The sequence below is a fragment of the Chinchilla lanigera genome, unplaced genomic scaffold (assembly GCF_000276665.1).
Source record: "Chinchilla lanigera isolate Chin_1 unplaced genomic scaffold, ChiLan1.0 scaffold00008, whole genome shotgun sequence".
Classification (NCBI taxonomy): Eukaryota; Metazoa; Chordata; class Mammalia; order Rodentia; family Chinchillidae; genus Chinchilla; species Chinchilla lanigera.
In genome coordinates, this window is record NW_004955409.1 from 16,248,028 (window position 1) to 16,268,133 (window position 20,106).

Consider the following 20,106-nt stretch of genomic DNA (forward strand, 5'->3'; position numbering starts at 1 on the left):
AAAAAAAAAAAAAAAAAAAAAAAAGATGCTTCTGCCTTGCAGCGTGGACAGAAACTGTGAACCAGTTTCCTCCTTTAAATTGCAGGTTCCGGATAGTTTGTCCCAGCAATGAAAATCAGATCAATACAAATTTATTGACTCATTACATGTATATAGATTGATGGGTGTGCAGAGTTATATATAGTCATGTAACCACCACCAGGGGCAAGACACAAACAGTTCCATCATCCTAACACATTTCTTTTGCCCCTTTAATTCAACTGCCTCCCTCGACTCTGACCCTGACCTAAGATAAATTGGACACCAATTAATATGTTAATGTCAGTAAAAATATGACTTTAGCCTAAGCTTTAATAAATAGTTTAATTTTAGTTTACATTGGAAAGAGAGAAAGAGCATGTTTTCATTAAACTGGGAAATGAAAGGAAAACACAGATCCTGGCTCAATAATAGGGATTTCTGAAAGGTTCACAACAGCTTGCTTTGAAGTTTGGCCATTCTGGTATCTTACATTATATCTCTGTCTCTCGCAGTGTTTTGATCATTGATATGGGTAACCTGCTAATCTCTCTCTCTCTCTCTTTCTCTCTCTCTCTCTTTCCTCAGACCTTATTGATATTGTACTACTGGACTCTTGCTTCATGGCTAAGTCGGGTACTATCAGACCTTTGGTTTCTTGGGACTGACTGGCCTGTGGATAGAGTGTGAAAGAAAGATATCTTTGATGTTACCATTATCTGCTCTTGAGTGTTTCCCTCCACTTCTGCCCCAGTGTTCACCTCTAACAGCGGAGAGCCAGCCTCTCTGCATTTCCTCATCCTAATTACAGATGATTGTAAAATATTTACCAAACATTTTACCTTATTTGAAAGGAAATTAGATTAGGTAGTATTCCTAAAATAAAATGTTCTTTACTATATTTTTCTTATAATGATCCTACAAATCACTTTTTTCCCACATATGGGGTTCTCTACCAATATTACATTTCCACAACCTGCCAAACCAGGCTGCTTCGCAAATTGTTGTCCACTGTGCAGCTTCTCTTAAAGTAGAGAATTCCGAGTCCAGCCAGTGACCTAGTGCCCATGCCGTATAATCATATCATAGGACTGCTTCTCTGAGTAGAGAAATATTTCCATGAAGAAGAGCTACTGACCGTTATTAACATATCTGATACAATAAACATCCATGTTCCCAAAGACCTACATATACACATATTAGTACCACCAATACATAATAGGAATTGACTGCATTTTTCCAATTTATTTTAATACATGGAGAAATGTCTCCAGTGAAAGCCAAAGCTTAACCCATGGTGACTCAGCACCCCGCTTTACACACAAACTGACCTAGGAATCAGTGCAGTCCTAGGACTACTTTAATTCACTTTTACTGGATTAGAACCTCTCAAATGGAACTCATCAACTCTGAATATTCTAAGTGTGAAGAGATAAAAAATAGTCTAATCATGAAGGATAAACTACATTTGCCTACTTACTAATCATTTACTTTCATTTACTTAATGACTTTACACTCTTCCAGGTACTTCATTAAGAGCTTTACCTGTATTAGCTTATTTATTTAAAATTTCACACAAACTTAGGACATAATACACTCTTTACTTTTTGTCACAGATAGAAAACTGAGGGAAGAAGGAGATTATATGTCTCCCCCAGTGTCCCATACCTGAGATAGCATAAGGATAGACAGTCTGACTAGAGCTCATACTGATGCTGCCTCTATTTACTTACATACTCATTCTCACTCATACATATCTAACAATTAACTGGGGCAGCAATTAATTTACTACCTACAGTTTAGAAGCAGTCTTGTTCATTCACAAAGCAAATTTCTCACCTACTAGACTTCCATTGATGGGAGGGATTTTATTACGTGATCTGAAATCAGAGACAAGCTTGCTGGAGCACTCCACCAAAACTAGACCCCAAAGAAACTGTTTTTGTTTTTTACAGAAGAAAACTTTTACTTTCAGGTGACATATATTTTCAATATCTAATATATGCATTATTATGCAAATCCAATACAAAGTATAAAGTTTTAGATGGTTTTGAATGACAAGATAGGGCACAAATAGACCAAGAAATTTAAGACACTGTAGGTTTTGAAGTTTTAAAAATGATTTTGAAAAACCCAAGATGAATTTGGTTGCTCTTAATAAAGTTTCTTGTTCTCATAGTGTATTGCAAAGACAAATGCAGAGTAAAATATTTAAATGTGTTTTGTTTAATTTCACCAAAAGCACACAACAAATTATAAATAATATGTTTACAGCTAGGACTACTGAATTAAGCAAAATTATACTCCAGTTTATCCTGACTTATGAAAACAACATTTTAAAGGAAATAAGTAACAGAAAGTACAGCTATTTAAAGAACAATGTAGCTTCATAATGGGAGAAAAAGTAAGATCTATGCATTCTTTCAGTTGATTTAATTCTGTCACTTTGCATATTCAACTTGCCTTAGAAAACTGTAGAACTATTTGTCTTAGAAATAGAATTCAAATTACTAAGCAGAATATTTCCCTCAAGCATAAATCAGCCCAATACTTATAAACTCCATTTTAATAAGTAAATTTGCTCAATATGCAGATCAAACTCCAGTGTTAATGAACCTCATTCTAGATAACCCTGAATAATAAAATTCAAACAGTTTAAATTTTAATTTATATAAGGTTTGATTTCTATTTTGATAAATTATCTTCTCATAGTGACTTACATGGTAAGGGGAAAGGTAATGATTCTATGTAACCAACATTTTCCATTCTGGAATATTTCACTAGGACACACGAGCCACTGAAGCATAAAACGTAAGTTAGAAGTACAAAGCTTTAACTGAGTCAGCTAACGAAGGGGATAATGGATACAGGTAGAAGGATGGGGTGAGGGGAGAAATAAAAAGGACCAGACATAAAGGCAAGGTGTCCTATTGAGGGACTTGAAGAAAGAAAACATTAAACTCTTCCTGGCCAAGTAATAATCTTTGGACACAGTCAGGACAATTGTTCAATTGCCCAAGGCTGCAAGACTTCTAGTCTACCCTGTAATCCAAGTGCAAGCAGATACCAATGAAGAACAGGGAAGGAAAAACAAGAAGGAAAACAGAAAGTTGGAAAACTCCAGCCGAGCCCATGACCCAGTTCAGTGGCCGCATGCCTTGAAACAAGACTGATGAGATGGAAATGGTAGATTTTCACCCAGGAGCATCAGGGTTGGAATGGATAATGTGCTAAATGCATCCTTCTTATCAGAAAAGTGGCTCTGAACCACAGCAGCGAGTAGGAATGGAGAGGCACACAGGGTCCTGGGAGAGGCAGTAGCTTTGCTGATAGTAGACATTGAAACAGCACTTCCTAAACTGATACACTTCTGGGAATCCAGGCATAGTCAACGCCTTAGTTTACAGACCTTTTTAATCTACTGCCTCTTGACAAGGTGAAACTTCCCAGTGTGGCCGGCTGTGTAATGTAAAAGAGGCACAAGTTGATGATAACTGAGCATGAAGACACAAAGGTGAAGATGACAGAATTCAAAGTCTGGCAGCAGTTCCCCAACTTTAATAAGCACAAGTAATCTGTGGCTCTTACTAAAGAGCAGAGTTTTATTCAGTAGTCTAGGGAATGGACTCAATATTCTGCATTTCTAATAAATTCACAGGTGATCTCACTGCAGTACAGCAAATGAGAAAACAGAAAGAGCTCCTAGAAATAAAAGTAAAAATTTCTCGGGAGTGAATATGGAGTAATACAAAAAAAGGACAACATAAATTATATTCTATTAAAATACAACAAAACCAGGCTGAAGATATAACTCAGCGGCACAGCGCCTGCCAGGCAAGCGCAAGGTCCTGAGTTCTATACCCGCTACAAAAAAAATCAAAACTACAATCAAACAACAATTCAATACACTATAATTCTGATCGCCATAACCTTCTTACCAATTCTTATTAGTATGAGAAGCTTAAAACTCAATAAATACAACGTTCCTCCAGTAAAAATGTCTGTGTACATTAATCTACAAAGTAAACTGTAATTGAATAGGACATTTCTCCACTCGAATTATTTTAATGAGTGCCACAGCTTTATGGAATTTCATTAAATTTTATAATTTCTTATAAATATTGTATTTTAATTCTGATCACAAATATTGTATACCCCAGGTAGATTTGTGAGTTGTTGGGAATGCAAATTACAATCTAACAAAAAATTTTCAAAGTGAAGGATGTTTCTTTCATTAACCTTCAAAGTAACTTAGGTATGGCATGAGATCAATATGGAACAACTAGAGAAGAGATTAAGAGAAAAAAGTGAGCATGAGACAGAATTTCACAACGTCCAAAATCAGCCAAATGGGTGGTAGAGCAATGACACTGTTTGAAAAAGAGTGAAGAAATATGACTTAAAAGTAAAAACATCAGGAGTCTGTGACCTCCATGCATTAGTCAAATGATAGCCACACATACGGATAATATGCTGCTTCAGAATACTGTACATACCCTGAAATAGCACAAAGAACTGGGAAACAAAGAGTGATACGCAAGCACCGCTGCCATCACACGTAGAAAATACATATATCCTTATGAAGGTCTGCTTGCAACTTGGCCCTTGGCTGATGTCTGTGAACTTGGATTTTAGGAAGAAAATTTCTTACCACTCCTGGAACTGATATGGTTCACTTACTGGGCTGAAATCTGTAAAAACAGTGTAGTTTATGATGAACACTGGGAGTTAGGAAATGCAGGGTCTGTGATGCACTTATGACCAGACCTCAATAAATCACTGGACACCAAAGTCTTGTATGACCTGCATCTGGTAGATAATATTTCACATGAGCAATCATAAATCCACACTGGGGAATTAAATTTGAGTCAATAAAAGAGTATTTTTTTTTCTTTTTTCTTTTCTTCCACCCCCACTCCTCTCCCCCTCCCCCTCTGTCTCTGTTCCATTTATTTATGCTTGTATTGGGGATTGAGGCCACACAGGGCCTTTGTACAGAGCTACACACTCACTCTTTTATTGCTTAAATGTGAGACGGGGTCTCACTAAGTCGCTTAGTTTCCCAGGATGGGCCTAAACTTGCAACTTGGGATCCTCCTGTCTCAGGTTTCCAGAGTGCTGAGATTAGAGCCATGCTCCACAAGACCAGTTTGGAAAAATACTCTTCACAAGTTCACATCTAATCTCCTTGGGACTTTTCCCCACGGGCCGTTTCCTGCTGCTATTTCTGTTTTCAGTACTTATACTACAAAAAAAAAACCAAAGCCACAGTGATAACCATATGGTGAGTTCTGTGAGCTCCTGTGAAATAACCAAACTAGGAAGGTTAGCTTTCTATCACAATAACAAATGCCTAGATAATCAAGCCGTAAAATGTAAAAACTGATTTTGGTTCGCCGCCTGGGGTTTCAGTCATGATGAGCTGGTGCCACTGCTTTGGGCCTGTGTTCGCAGAAATGTGCAGCAAAGTACAAGTTTTTACCTCATGCAGGGAAAGCAAAAAGAGAAGGAGGAAAAGGAGAAAGTGGTCCCCAACATCAGCTTCAAGGGCATGCGCCAGTGACCTGAAGAGCCCTCACTAGGCCCCGCCTCTTAAAGGCTCCCCTGTCTTCCAACAGTGTCACAGCCTGCAGCTAAACCTTGTAACCCATGGATGGGCCTTTGGGGGCCATTCCAGATCCAAACTACACCTCCAGGGAAACTCTTATGGACCCTGGATAATGTATCCCCAGTCCTGAGGTATAAAATAACTACAGAGAAAAGCCATATGCTGAGTTTGGCTTCAACTTCAAAGCTTAAGAGCACTAACCTATGTTTAACACATTTAGAACTGCTTGACAATCTTCGTTTTTCTTATTACAAATCTCTGCTCTATTTTTAAAGTGAAGAACAGTCATCTCTTCCTTGTGTTCACCTATTCAAGCCTTTTAGCTTTCATCTTCCTACCAGATGATTTTTCCTATAACTACTTTAGCATCAGTAAACTTGCATTTCCCTGCTTACCATCCGATATCATAGTTCTCTCTTCTAATTCACTACACTCTCATGCTTTAAATGTCATTTAGTTGATATTTTTCACTGCCCACTATTCTATCTGTATTGCTTCCTAAAATACTCAGGTTTTTTTTCCTTCTTTAGATAAATCCTTATTAGACACATATTACTTGCTAATAGGATAAACATTAACATCTGAACGTGACCTATAAAGTCCTCAAGTGCTTGATCTTTGCCTAACGTTCCAGTTTGGGCTTTTATCTCCTTCTCTGAGTTCCAACTATACTGGCCTTGTTTTTTCCAGAGGAGCTGAAAGCAGACAGATTCTGTTTTTCTTGGCATTTAATAAATAATGCCTGGAGTACATTAAGTAGTATGTATTTTTAATAAATGAGTTCATGAATAAATGCATGAATGAATGTAGTCACTCTCCTAGATAATATATCAGAGTAAAGGTAAAATAAGTAAAAATATACCACTGAAATACAATTCAGACTGTATATATAAATGAAATTAGAAGAAGAAAAATAAATTTACTTTTTCAAAGGTGATCAGTAGAGGGAAATGGTATAAATGAAAAGGTCCCTTGGGAAGCTGAGGCAAGAGGATCACCATGAGTTTGAGGCTAGCCTGGGCTACGTAGTGAGTACAAGTCCAGCCTGAACTATGAACTGTCTCCAGCCTAGATTCAAGCATCTTCACACAGCTTCTATTCCATTCTTGCCTCCTACTCCTTTGAAACTTTTCCCCCAAATTCACAAAAACGGATATTAATAAATCACAATTCTAATGTTACCTCTGGTTAAAATGATTAACAGCTTTGTGAGACAGGAAATGTTTGCATACCTATACTGAGTACGTGACAGTTAAAGAAATACAACAGCATTCCACTGGCCTGGGCTGTCACACGCTCATCTCCACCAGTGCTGCATCCTGTCAATACGGGTGAGAGCAACTAGAGCAGAACTTACAGCTCTTTTAAGTTTTACTGCACTGTTAGAGGCCATGTGCTCCAACAAGCTTTAACTAGTTCTTATAGAGGTAAATGCCAGTTCTTTTCCATGGAACTGACAACTCCAACACAAACTACATTTTTATGAGGCAGAATAAAGCGTAATGTAATCTGAAGGAAAACTTCAGTAAACAAAGCTGGGCCACCAAGCACGTAGTGAGACGTGATGTAGGTGAACCATAGATCAACACCTAGTTAGTTTGGACCATGAGACTGGGCCATGGGATTCCAAAATAACAGATATCTTTGCACTCAATAAATCAAGTTTCCCACCCCTCCACGGTGACTGTGTCTTTACTTCAACCATGAAAAACTGAAGCATGGAGACTTTTTTGAATCCTAGTGCTGGATACCAAGTTGGGGGACAGTTTTGAGGAGTCCTTTAAGCTTCTCATTGCTCTTAGGAGAAAATATAAAGTATTGGCAGCCAGGCGTGGTGGCACATACTTGTAATCCTAGCACTCAGGAGACTGAGCCAGGAGGATCACTGGGAGTTCAAGGTCAGCCTGGACTACAAAGTAAGGTCAAGCCCTGCCTGAATTGCTTAGTGAGGCCCTGTCTCAATAAGAGAACAACAAAAACCAAAAAGAAAATGAAGTATTATTATAGTTCTGCAGGCCTGAGTCATACAAGCCTGTAGTACTTTACAGTCACCCCTCACTGGTTTCTAAATACTAGACTCACTGGCTGCTTTCAGTTTCTCTATGTTGAGCAAAATGAAGAAAGCACAGGGTTCTAGCAACTATGGTGTATCTTAAGGAACAGTAGGAGAAAAAAATCGGGTTATGTGACATCCATTGAAGAAGAAGGAAAACCTGCACTTTCTGGTTATACAATACCAACTGTATAATCATTAAAGAATTTGTGCAAGTAAATGATGTGGTTAAAAGAGTATATCAGCTTTAAGGTTAGAAAGGCACATAGCAATATAGAGAAAGAATAAAGACAGGATTTATTTGGACGGCAAGGAGTTTGAAGGTGATAAGTCACAGGATTTAATGTTTCAAGACTAAATGAACTAAGACATTTTTGCTTTTGGCTGTGATGAGATAATTAGTGCCAGAATAGCCTGCTCTTTTATAAACTATTGCAATTTTTTTAAAAAAATACATACACCCCTTTTCTGGCATTAGATTGTAATCAATACAATTCTGTAATCCCTATGAGGTGGTAAACACATGAAATGAGACCTACAGTTGTTCATCCTCTGGGAGGACAATTTCCCAATTATAAAGCAATAAGCTGGAGTCCAAGCCACACAAGACAATCCCACTGAGCTAAGGATCCATAGACTAACGCGCCTGGAGTTTGAGGGTAGGACACCTGAGAGGAGAGATCTGTGTGTAGGATGGGTCAGTAACCCCACAGTTCTTAGCTGGAGGATGGGCTGCACATGCAAAGGGCAAGAGCTCCTGGATTATCACAGAGCAGGTGTCATGGATAGAAGTAAAGACTGATACAAGGATCAAGCAATACAATGGGACACTGGAGTTCTAGCCATTAGATTCAAGAAAGTTTTTACCTTAACAGTTAGAACAAAGCCAGCTGTGAAGACGCACACTTGTAATCCCAGTACTCTTGCAAGGTCAAGGCAGGAGGATCACAAGTTTGAGCCCAGCAACTCAGTGACTTACTAATATTCTGCCTCAAAATTTAAAAAATTAAAAATTTTAGAAAGGGATGGGGATATACCTCAGGGTAAAAGCCCTTGGTTCAATCCCTAGTACCACAAAAAGCAAGAACCATGTCATAAATGAGAGTCTACTTTTAGCATGCTCTAACAACTCTTAAAACTAAGTCCTGAAACACCCGCAGGAGAGTTTAGAGATTAGTTCTGCTAGGATAATATAAAAATCACAATACATGTAGAGAAAGAGGAAAATGTGAACATCAAGCAAGAGGGAAATAATTAGTGAACTGAAATTAAGTATGTGGTTGCCCAGGTATTACATTTAGCAGTCAAAGATATTAAAGAGCTTTTTAAATTAAGTTTAAAGAATTGAAAGAGCAGATAATCTTAATGAATGGGAGAACAACTACTCTCAGTAGAGACATAACAATAATTTTAGATACCAATTAGACACTAAATAATTAAAAATTGTAATAATTTGAATTTCAAAATTCACTAGATGGGCTTAACAATCAGAGGAAATAAGAGTCAGTAAACTTGAAGGTAGATAAAGATAAATTGTCCAATCTGAAGAACACAGCAAAAACAGAATAAAAAGTAAAAATAGGTGAATGCATAAGAATATGAAAATTGTAAATATTGGCAGAAACAATAACACAAGGAGTAGAGAATATTTAAGAGAATGCTAAGTGTAATTAGGGGAAGGATAAACATACCTAGACTATGCTGGAAAGACACAGATTTCAAGATACTGATCAAAGGTGAGAAAGGAAATGTTAAAGGCCCTCTGTAGCAAGGAGATGCTTCAAACTATATGGCAAGATAAGTTTCCAATGAGATAAAAGAAAACAAGAGGAAGGAACAGGATCCTCAGGAAATTCGTCTTGTAAAAATATCTAAAAAGAGATGAAAGAATCAAAGAAATGAGGTAAAGCAAATAACAATATAACATCACATAAGCTAAAGACAGAGAGAACATCAGAAAAAGAAAGCTCTTGACAATGCCAGAAAAGAAAAAGTGTGACTAATAATAAAAATTAGCACTGAGTTTAGAATAAAGAAGTCATGACAATATCTGAAGGAAAAGGGTAAAAAGAAAGAATATTATTTTAAGAGGGTGACATGGTCAGAGAGTAGAGAAAGAAAACAAAACATAAGAGAATCTGTAGATGAAAATAGGGCACTTTTTTTGAGACAAGGTCTCACTGTGCAGTTCAGGCTGGCCTTGAACTCACTATGTAGCCCAAGCTGGTCTTGAACTTACAGCGACCCTCCTGCATCAGCCTCCAAGTGCTGGGATGACAGGCATGAGCCACCACACCCAGCTGTAGATGAAAATAAAGAAGATGTTGATACTTAAGGAGTTCATGGTGAAGACTGAAAATCTGCATATTTGTGGCTTATAAAAATACTGAGAAATCAGTTGGGGAGAAAGAGAAATGGTTTTAGAGAGTAATCAAAAATTTTGAGAGATTATTAATAAAATAAAACTTAGCAAGTTAGAAATGACTGGATGATTGAAAGTATAAGCAGGGGCAGCAATTAGTTTTGTAGAGGGAGGGAAAAAAAACCTGAATTATGAGGAAAGAAAATTGAGCTGTGATGAACAAGCAGAGACGAATAAAATGATTACTAAGTAGAACAGGAAACAAGTTGACATTAAACAGGACTTCGTAGTGAGAAAAGGAAACACAACTGCACAGCTTTCTTCAATAATGTTTAGCATTCTACATATAAAATTGAAAAAAGTTGAGAGAAACCCTCAATAATGTGTTACTACAGCATTAAGTAACATTTTGAGTATCAGTAGCCATACCAACCAGGTCAGGGAGAAAACAAGAAAAGTCAGAAGGAAAATGCTTAACTCACAAGGACATTAACAGTAGTGAATAGAAGTGACACAACTAAGAGAAGCACCTGTAAGGGAACCAAGAGTTGGAAGCAAGTTCAAGGGAATCAAGAGTGTGACGGCATTGGAAAATAAGAAGACTTAGAGTCACAGAGAGCAATGTCAAATATAAGATTGTTGGGGTTGGGGGGTCAATTAATGTATAATGAAGAAATGACCGAAACAATTGGTGTGACTAAACAAGGGTTAGGTACTAGATGGGTCAATTGGTCCAAACATGTGTTGTTCCCCATCTACTTATCATGCACTAGGTTACAATGTACAGGGCATGGTTTCTACTCTAATTATTATGGATACTGCAGATACTGAAAAAACAGGGAACTACATGAAAACAAATATTCTGAGTCATCTCCATATACGGTTTCTGACCAGGAATAGAAATTTCTTTGCACTCCCCAATCACTGTCTTAAAATGTTTACTTTCTTGAATTCTAGGACACTGCACTTTAATTGTTCCTTCTCTCAATCTCATATTCAGCTTTCATTTTATCTAATTATGTTTCCTTCACATCACCCTAAAAGCAGGTGCCACCAAAGTTTAATCTTTATGTCTATTCTCAACTCATTTTATACATTCTCTCTGGCTATTCTTTCAAGCATCATATGTCTCCTGTAATTTCTATGTAATTAACAGTCAAATCTGCCTACCTCTCTAGCTCTGAACGCCAGATGAATACTTTTAAATATCTCTAAACAGACATCTACCTAACCATTCTTTTCAATTTAAATTTAAATCAAACTTATCTTGTGTATTAATTAGCTTTCCAGTTGCTGGATAAAACATCTGGCATGCACAATTTAAGGAGGAGAGCTTTATTTGGATCATGGTTTCAATGGAGTCAGTCCTTGGTTGAATGGTTCTAAAGCAGAAATGGCATTCAGAAAGGCCTGGTAGAGGAAAATTACCCAACCTATGGTAACCAGGAAGTAGAGCAGGGGAGCAGTGCCAGAGAGGAATAATCTGGGGACCAGATATAGTACCCGAAGTCATGACTTGATGACTCACCCAAACACACCCAGAAATGTGCTCTACTAATTCCATTGACCAGGATGGTGGACCTTTTAGAGCTGTCAGTGATAACGGCCAGCTGCAGCACAGATGCTACAGGCTCACCACCCTTGCCATAGACTGTTCCCAACCTACTCAAGTTGAAAATTAAATTTAACAGTCACATCTTGGCAGTAAAATATGTTGTTCTCAAAAAAAAAAAAATATTGTTCTCCTTGTATTCCTCACATTGATTAAAATCATATTAGCGGATCTATAGTCAGCCTAAGCTGTACATGTAAAAGAGATGATGAGTTTTACCTTATTTATTTACCCACTGCAACTCTTCCAAGATTAAGTAAGACCATCATTTTTAAGTAATCTAATCATGTATCAAGTTAATCAACTGTCCCACATTTAATATTGATTTTAATAAAAATAATCAGATCTTCTGATCCATTTCTCTAAAAGTGTTTCTCAGGCCTTTTGTACTCAATAATTTCAATAACAGCAATGACTAACTTTTATTAAATATTTACTAGATGCTAGGCACTGTTATGAGTATTTTGCAGAGATTATTTCATTTAAGTTTCACAGAAATAAAATTAGTCACATATAATTGTGTGAAACTGGCAATTCTGAACATAGTAAGTCTGATTTGAGGCCAAAGAGTTTGTATTTTTAATAAATATTCAAGAGTTTCGAATGTAGTCAGGTATTAGAATCATTGTTTATAGAATATCTTTTTAACTTGTCATTAATTTTCAATATTCACATAATTATCTTAATTTGTGACCCAACAATATTTCTATTTGTTTACAACTACAATCTTTCCCCATCATTAAAATTTTGGACTTTGTAGAAAGAGTTTTTTCACATCTTTCAGTTCTCTAGAGTGTAAGTGCTTTGGTAACACATTGTTATGGCGGATACATTGTGTCAATTTGGGGACTCTAGAGGTTTGGCTAAATGACTCAGCAGTTCTGCATCTTGGGGTGAAAAGGACAGGCCCTTACCCTTCTGGGATGTTGTTCACTGTGTCAATTTGAGAAGTTTAGAAGGTTAACTATGTGACTCAGCAGGGAGCCAGGATGCTTACTTTGTATTCATCCTGAGCCCCTGCAAGAGGAGGGCATGCAGAGGGTGTGGGTGTAGAGGACCACTCTCCCACACAGGGCAGGTAGGCTGCATTAAAAAAAGGGAATTGAAGAAAGACTGGCAGCTAGTTCGGAGGAGCTCCAGTCTTCGCCTTCAGCTTGGTCGTCTCCTGGCTTCTGGTGCAGACGGTTCAGCTTCAGCCTGGGACTCTTCAGCCTTCTGGTGTAGGCTCTCCGGCCTTCATCATAGATTCTTTAGCATTCCGTCGCAGACCCATCAGCCCCCTGTTATGGACTTGCAGGACACTGAAGTGAGCCCCAGGCCCGGAGCTGGGCTCTTCAACCTCCAGGGTGCAGATACCTCTGCACACTTCCTCATCCAACTCTGTGGCTGACCACCGTAAGCCAAACTTGTCATTTCTTGTACATTTGCATATCTTGTGTCATATCTATTTCTCTAGTAAACCCTGACTGATACACACATGGTCATACCATCTCCCTTCATAGCCAAACTAATGGAGCTGTGTTACAATACATTAGGCAAAAATGTCCCTATATACCTTAATTTTTAATAACTTTTAAATTTTTAACTTAACATATGTCTTGTAAGTGACATTGGTTATATTACAGTTATGTTACATTCTCAATTCTTAGAATATCCCTTCTAGTTATCTGGAAGGGACTGTCATCCAATTTCAAGGGGAGATTTACTAAGTTAAGCAAAGCTAAAATATCAGTAAATGAATACATGAATATTGCTTCATTTCATGACATAGTGAACAGCATGAGATAGTTGTGTCAGGTGTCACCATCCATGGCACACTGCAGGAAGGGTGTGTTTCCTAACCTGCTTCACAAAGTTATTTAGAGGCCAGTGTCTCTCTGTTTAGTGATTTAACCATCTCCTGGGAGTCTGTTTTTATAAACCCAGGACATACATTTTATTCCTTTCAGTTATTCTCTAAAGCCTCAATCTCCCACAGTAAATATTCCACAGTAAATATTAAGATGACATTTTTTCTGAAAAATATAAGAAAGCTAAGGGTCTAAAAATACAGAGCAATTTCTCAATATGCAAATATGTTAAACAAGGGTATGAGTATATAAAACTATATGTAGTCTAAGTATGGATACAATGTGCTTTTAAGGGGTAAAAGATAGAGGGCTGCAATCTATAGCTAAAAACTTGTATACCTGTAGGAAAGGAACAATATTTCATCATATTACAAAGGCCAAAATGCATTAACTGTATAAAATATAAGCAGAGTTCTGAATGTATCAAATGTCCTAACTCCGTGAATCCCACAGCTAGTAAAGTCTGATACACTAATACACCTGTCCACATACTGCACTAATACTTTAACTCACATGGTCCATTTAATGTGAGCTATGATGCGTGGGTACGGCGGGCCAATTAAAATTGAAGAGTTAGGAAGTGTTTTTCCTTCCTCATGAATTAGGACAGGCACAGTGCGCTCTACAGCCATTTGGTTGCCTAACACTTAGCTAAATCATCCAACTACTGGAGAACTTATAAAGTAAATCTAGGCTGGCACCAATCTCAGTTACTAAGAACAGGAACCTGGCGAAGACGCCAAAGGTTGGAAGCAGGTGGAAGTCTGACTGCATTCTCCCTGCCCACCCCCAGGGCCAGCACAATGCCCCCTGCTTCTTTGTACAAGTGAGGATACCTCTCTCTGGGTACATGGGACAATGGCACAACACCACTTATATACTCTACTAGCCTTAACACCTGACCTAACTGGGCAGAAAAGGAACGTGTGCTCCAAGCACTCTGTTGGTCTAAATATGCTATCATGCCAGCAGTGGTGCCCAAGTGACCCCTATCTTGGGAACAGATATCTATGAGCATAGCCACCAGGTCTCTGGGTAGATATCTCACAGCTTCATGGGGCCCTCCCAGGTGACTGACACACAGGCCAGTAATGGCACATGTACAGCTACTAGCTATTTCCCTATGAGAGAACAGTGGACTTCCCTCTTCTATAATTGGTACCAAAATCTCCAAGACATGTGCAGCTATTCTGTGGATTCCCACAGCCCCTGACTGAAGCCCTCAGTGATTACATGAACATATGGTTCACAGGGCACCAGGGTCAGCCACCAGCAGGGCTTGCATCTGCTGCACAGCTGGTTTTGCCACCCCAAATGCCTGCGTAGCATCTTCTGTCTAATCTACCAACTTGGCATCTTTTGCCCTATCTCTGGCTACACCCTTCTTGCTCAGGTTGTACCAGGGGCTTTAGACCTGGGTTAAATGGGTTAATAAAAGCCCTCTAACAGCCTCTGGTGTTGCTTCTGTCCCACCTAACCAGACAACCCTCAAACAATTGACAGAGAGCCTATGTCCCTGGCCCATAGCCTCATCGATGGTCCATTTATGCCACCAGGTGCTACTAGAGACCAGCCTGAACCAAAGGGCAGCAATTTTAGGCTTCATTTTTCCCTCAACCTACAAATATCTTCTTTACCTACCTCCTAAATCTTCAGTGGTCAGCCCCAAAGAAAGCATGACTTTGATTTAAGATGGTACATAGCCCAGGCTGTAATTATAATCACCTGAGGAGCACTTAAATCTACATATTTTCCAAGCTACATTCTCAGATATGTTAATTTAACTTGTTTGGAATAGAGTCTAAACGTTTAACCAAAAAAAAAAAAAAAAAAAAGGATTTGAGATGCCACTAATTTGGGAATAAGGCATTCTTATACAGGAAATTAGAATTGTGTCTTTTGTCATCATGTTAGAGTACAAGAGTATAGATCACTTCCATAGGTACATTTTAGGCACACAGAGAAGAAAAACAAGGTAGAACTATAAACTGCTCATGGGAATATTGAACCTGAACCAATTCTAACTAATAATTAATAACCACAGCTTATTGAGAACACTAAAGGCTGATAACTAGTAGACAGACAGACTTGGAAAAGTTATGCACAAGGTAAATTTTTGAAAACTTGTCCTGAAAGTCTATTTATCATGGTTGACTTCTTTCTGCAAAACAACACAAAAATGTTTGACAAGCATTGTCTTTACTACAAACCTTAGCTCAGCAGGTATTTTCTCTACTTCCAACGGAGAGCATTTTTCACTGAGACAGTAAGTAACCCCACAAAGGTCACCCAGCATTCTCTGTCACTCCAACTGGGACAATAATAACAAGTTAAACTTAAGTGATACCTTCTTTTCAAAAAGAACACACAGAAATCACTACATTCTTCTGTGTCAATGTTGTCACTTTGATCTACAGATTAAACAAAATGCAAAAGAGTTTATGGCAGATTCCACTTCTGTATCTCATTTTCTAAAGCTATGGCACTAATATAAGAGATTTAAAGTCTTTCAGACTGCACTCAGTATATATGGAACTGCGATTTATTTTTTAAATGTAGCAAACCTAACTGCTCCCACAACAAAAGGAAAATGACATTCCCTTTCTAAAATATTGCAATAGTTTTGCTCAAAACACGGGACTAACTGAAGAGATAAGTTTCAAAGTAAAAGTCTTTTGTAAACGTAGAAAGCAAACTTTTACTCTTCTGTAACATCTTTTACTGAGACACCAGTCAAATTGAAGTTCTTTGCAATTTTCAAGCACGAATTCTTCACTTACCAGAGCATATCTGTGTTGTCTGAGCACTTAAAACAAAGCAATCATGTATGTTTTACGGCATTGGCATGTCGGGAGATTATGAGGGCAATTTGTTACAAATTAAACAGCCCTCATAAAAAAACCATTTAATTTTTCTTTTTGTAAAACAGAAATTAGATACTGAAGTTAAATTATTTGACGATCAAATGGACAATAAGATAGTCTAAAAAAGAGAAGATCACATTACCTCTAGATAATGTTTTAGCAGCCAAGACTAATGGCTGAGACATACAACTTACTGCCCCAAGGTGAGCTGCGAGTCCATCTGCTCCTCCCAATTTGATTTCTTGAAGCGATTCTAACTGCTAATTAACTGTGAAAAGTTGTGCTGTGAGCCTTTCACCTGACATTCTTCAGGAAGAGTAAAAGTTCTTAAGGTGCACTCAGAGCAATTTATATAGAATCAATTGCCACTTTAGCAGTGACCTGCCGTCCTGGAGGACAGAGCACCAAACTGTGCTCGTTCAGCTCTTGAGGAGGAAACTTAAACTTTCTCTCAAACAATTCTACTGGTCTTCTCTGAGTGCCTTGGTTTGCTTCTGTAATAGGCTTTAACTCATGAGTCGATGTGACCCGGGAGAAGAGCAAAACTGACTCCTGCCTTCTGTGCAGAGGTCGCGGAAGGTGGGCTGTCATGATGCAATCCTGGGTCCCAGAGTCAAAAATCTCTGGCTGCTTCCTTTGACTTCACAAGTTAGGAGACTGATTCTCAGCCTTGGTCATGCACTTGAAACACCTGGGGAACTTGTAAAAAATGCTGATGTCTGAACCCACCCCCCAGAGATTCTGATTTAATCGTTCTGGGCAGAAGCTTGGGCACTGGGGAGTTTTACAAGCTCTCCCATCTGATGCTAATGTGCACTCAAGATTGAGAGCTACTGATTTAGAAGCTGCTGATTAGTTCTGATCACCGCCTCCTACTATAATTATATCTGTTTGCCTTCAGTAACCACACAAAGCCTATGACTCTTAGACTTGCTGAACTGTGACTCCTTTGTATGATACATTTGTATCTTAGACATCATCTCCACATACTCATCCACTTTGCTCAGGGATATTCCCAGTGTGTCATCAGAAAACCCCTGGAGTCCTTAACAACTCTATTTCCTTAGCTCCTTGCTCTGAAACACGACTCTCAAAGAAAGACCCATATTTAATTGCAGCTTGCTTAAATGGGGCTATTTTCTCTACCATACCCCAACTACCATTGGCATAAAACTGGGATATGATATTTCTTTGATCTTCATTGGTTTTTGCAAACCACTGTTGCAGCCTCATCCCTGAAAACTCTTTTAAGAGAACTCTTTTTTTCAGACATTTATAAGTTCCGGGTCACTGCTTCTCTTTCCTGAAGATTTAGCTCAGGACTCACTGTTACTCTCTCTCTGACAGCGCTCTTAATGTAGTTCTTGAAAATTCCAGCACTATCTTAGCTCCTTAGCACCTAAAATTACCTTGTCTGATTCCTCATCTGCACCACACCCTTCTGTGGTCATGCATAGGAGAGCAACCAAGAGATGGAGTGAGGGAGGAAGGGCAGGAGGGGAAGGGGATGTTAAAAAAAAATTAAAATGTGTCACATCCATGTAACAAATACCCACAATAAAAGTAGTCACTACGTATTGCAAATACATATTAATAAATTTTTAAAATTCCAAAAGCCAACACTTTTCACATCTGAGTCTAGTCTCTTGCTTCTAATATCTACTGAAATTCATCTTCTATAGCCCCATTGCAGTAAACTAGAAAGATTTTTTTTAAATGTACAACAGAACATGTCACTGTTTTATTCAAAAATCTTCCACAGGGGCTTCCATCCCATTCAGAATCAAAGTCAAAGTTTCCGCAAAGCCTTGGGAGAGCTGACATGATTTGGCCCCCTCTGTTCTCTCCCAATACTCAGTTACCGCTGGACTTGTTCCCCCTCACTCTCATCCTCATGCATGCCTTTCCACCAGCCGCCCAAACACTCTACTGCTTCACAACCTTGACATTTCCTTATTTCCGCTATCTGCAATGTCATAGTCTCTCTCTCTCTCTGCCTTCCTGTTTCTCTCTCTCACCATCTCTCTATATCTCTGTCTCTCTCCCTCTCTGTCTCTCTCTCCCAAAGCCATATAATCATGGAGGGTTTTAACAACATTATCTAAAGTAGAATCTCTAGATTTCTCTCACCTTATCCTTATTCGTATGGTCTTTATATTACTAACACTACATTTCTTTATGTCTTACCTCTCCCCAGTTTAATATATGTTCCATGAGAGCAGAGCATTGTTTATTCATTATTTTATCTTCAAAGCCCCAAACAGTGGATATACCACAGGATGTCCTCAATAATAGCAGATTACTAAATATCCTTCAGGTTTTATATTTATACAATGAAAGATAATCCCTAATTATGATGAAGATTAGATAAATTTAGAGACATAAAACACTTATTGCCAATACTTGGCACATAATAAGCCTCTGATACAAGTAAAATAAAAACATGGACAAAATGGACTATCAATATTATTTGTGACAAAAGTGACTAGCATTTTTAATTATCATTTTAAATGGACAAATTATTCTATGGAGTGTTACAAAACTTCAGTTAGCAGTTGAATTGGATTCCTTCCACACACTTCATCATGACTCTGAGTAAACATTTCAAATGAAGGATTATCTCACAGAAATTATCTACAAAAATAAAGTCATAAGGTAGGTCTTTTTCACAATTTTTGAAAATTTTATTTACTTCAAATGAAGAGTTAGATGACTTTTATTTTTATATCTTGAGTGTTTACAGTTTTAAGTAAATATATAAATACAATTAAAATCAAATGAGTCAAATTCTTTCATCAAAAATAGCTAATAGTTAATATATTTTAAGGTTTTAAACTATAAAGTATAACAAAAGAAGCATTATATACTGCAAATTACTTATATATTATCTCAAAAAAATCAAAGAATCAAAGACCTCAACTTAATGAGTTAAAGGGGAAAACATTTCTTTTAAATTGAAACTAAAAAATAAAATATTTTGTGGATAAATTTCACATTATATTACATATGCATATAAAGTTGTTCTCATAGGTATAGCCAAGGTACTTTTCTATATGGTTTTGTAAAAAGCAATTAATCAATTCAGTTCAAAGCTGAGACAGATTGATGAAAATTTATTTTACTCTTAAAATTTAAAAATATCTATCTAGATAATGAATGCTTCACATTTCAGTTGGCTCCTTCTGTGTTTTTTTTTGCCACAACCAGGCCCACACTACCTAGTCTAGCTTCCAATTCATTTAGTCAATTCTGTTAAGTGACCTTCAATTAAATTATTAGTGCAGACCCTATGACAAATTGGCTGTTAAACTGAACAGAATTTTAACATGTATGTCTATATAATAAAAGGCTTTAATAGAAATATTTTTAAATTTATGAATTTACATACCCTCTCAAAAATAAGTGCATACTCACAATTTTGTATAGAATCTAGAAAGTCCTCTAAATGAAAAATCTTCCCAACTGGAACCCAAAAGGGTGTCCATTATTCCCTAGGTGCATAGAATCCAGGTTATGCATATGGTTAAATAGAAGAACATAAATCATCTTTATAAAATACCATTATTCAATCTACAAAGAATATAAAGTACAGCCCTAAGCACTTTATGTACTTTATTTAATTTCCTTAATTATTCCTGTAAAAATAAAATATCATCGATTTACAGACAAAAAGCTGAGTAAATCACACAATGTTGTAAAGCCTGTGAAGACAGAATTTTACGTTTTTTCCATCACACTA